This window comes from Pimephales promelas, chromosome 2, assembly GCF_988280905.1.
Source record: "Pimephales promelas chromosome 2, fPimPro1.hap1.1, whole genome shotgun sequence".
NCBI classification, from domain to species: domain Eukaryota; kingdom Metazoa; phylum Chordata; class Actinopteri; order Cypriniformes; family Leuciscidae; genus Pimephales; species Pimephales promelas.
Genome location: NC_142770.1, coordinates 52,320,557 through 52,322,883, shown reverse-complemented (window position 1 = coordinate 52,322,883; position 2,327 = coordinate 52,320,557).

Here is a 2,327-nt window from a genome sequence, read left to right as displayed (position 1 = left end):
AGACGGTCCTAAAACGGACCATGGGGCTCTTGTAGAGGATGAGGGAGGGAGAGAGGGGCCTTCAGAGAGCCCCTTGGCCGGCTTGACTCTGGAGTCGAATTTGGAAAAATAGACAAAGTCCATAAACGTGCTGTTGGTTCGGACCTCCAGGGCACTCAAGGCACTCACCCAAGCCAGAGAGGGTGCACTCTGGCTGGGGAAGAGGATTCAATCTCTGCTGTGGTGGAGCTCTGAAAAACACGAGAACCTCCAGGAAAAGGCGGCCCGGTTTCTCTGAAAAGTGCATCCCAGGCAGGGTGCGGGTCTCCTGGGCAAGAACGAAGCCCAATGCCCACCTTGAAACGGAGCCTGGGCTCGACTCTGAAGCCCAGATCTCGAAAAACGACAAAGTACAAAAAATGTGCGGTGGCTCCAAACCTCCATGCCCTCAGACCTCCCTGGCCAGCCCAGGGAGGGTGGCCCGTCCTGGGCCAGATTCAGATTCGCCCGCCACCCCTGGAGCTCCGCCTGGAGCGAAGACGGTCCTAAAACGGGCCTTCGGGGATGTATGAGAGAGGGGAAGCGTGGTGGTGGCAAACACAGAGGACCCCCTACCAGCGATCAGACCGTCGTGAGTCCCACTCAGAGTCACTCTGGGTGGGCATGTAAAAATCCAGATTACGCCGCGCTGGAGCTCTGGAAGTTACGAGACCTCCAGGAAAAGACAGGCTGGTTTTCTGAAAAGTGCACCCCAGGCAGGGTGCATCTTTTCCTGGGCACGAGCCCAGCGCACATGGTGTGGTGGTCCGGCTCTGGTGCCAAAGTTTGGGGGAAAAAATAGACAGAGTCCAATAACGTGGTGTGGTTCCAAAGCTCCATGCCCTCAGACCTCCCTGGCCAGCCCAGGGAGGGTGGCCCGTCCTGGGCCAGATTCAGATTCGCCCGCCACCCCTGGAGCTCCGCCTGGAGCGAAGACGGTCCTAAAACGGGCCTTCGGGGATGTATGAGAGAGGGGGAAGCGTGGTGGTGGCAAACACAGAGGACCCCTACCAGCGATCAGACCGTCGTGAGTCCCACTCAGACTCACTCTGGGTGGGCATATAAAATCCAGACTACGCCCCGTCGGAGCTCTGGAAGTACGAGACCTCCAGGAAAAGACAGGCTGGTTTTCTGAAAAGTGCACCCCAGGCAGGGTGCATCTTTCCTGGGCACGAGCCCGGCGCACGTGGCGGGGTCCGGCTCTGGTGCCAAAAAAATTGAGAAAAATCGACTAAGTCCAATGGCGTGACGTGGGTTCAAAGCCCCATGGTCTCAGACCTCCCTGGCCAGCCCAGGGAGGGTGGCCCGTCCTGGGCCAGAGTCAGATTCGCCCGACACCCCCTGGAGCTCGACCTGGAGGGAAGACGGTCCTAAAACGGGCCTTCGGGGCTGTATGGAAGAGGGCAAGTGTGGTGGTGCAAAACACAGAGCACCCCCTACCATTGATCAGACCGTCGTGAGTCCCACTCAGACTCGCTCTGGGTGGGCATATAAAATCCAGACTACGCCCCCCCGTCGGAGCTCTGGAAGTACGAGACCTCCAGGAAAAGACAGGCCGGTTTTATGTAAAGTGCACCCCAGGCAGGGTGCGTCTTTCCTGGGCACGAGCCCGGCGCGCGTGGCGGGGTCCGGCTCTGGTGCCAAAAAATTTGAGTAAAATCGACTAAGTCCAATGACGTGGTGTGGTTCTAAAGCTCCATGGTCTCAGACCTCCCTGGCCAGCCCAGGGAGGGTGGCCCCGTCCTGGGCCAGAGTCAGATTCGCCCGACACCCCCTGGAGCTCGACCTGGAGGGAAGACGGTCCTAAAACGGGCCTTCGGGGCTGTATGGAAGAGGGCAAGTGTGGTGGTGCAAAACACAGAGCACCCCCTACCATTGATCAGACCGTCGTGAGTCCCACTCAGACTCGCTCTGGGTGGGCATATAAAATCCAGACTGCGCCCCCGTCGGAGCTCTGGAAGTACGAGACCTCCAGGAAAAGACGGGCTGGTTTTATGGAAAAAGTGCACCCCAGGCATATGCTTGTCGAACGGTCGGTCTGGGTAAACGGCGAGTGTCCGTGCTGTTGCGTGCGAACGAGATTCCCAATGCTAACGAACCTCCCCCGGCTGGCGACCGGGGAGAGCGCCTCGTTTTCGGGCACGAGCGAATGCGTCTGCCTGGCGGAGCCCCCGTCGGTGCCGAGGTGGTCCTGAGACGGGCCTTCGGGGTTTTGTCGAGGAAGGGGACAAGCGCCCCAATCGGACAAGGCGACGGGCTAAAAAATGGTGCTCGGTATCGGTTTCTGACATCCAGGCGGGGATGCGTCA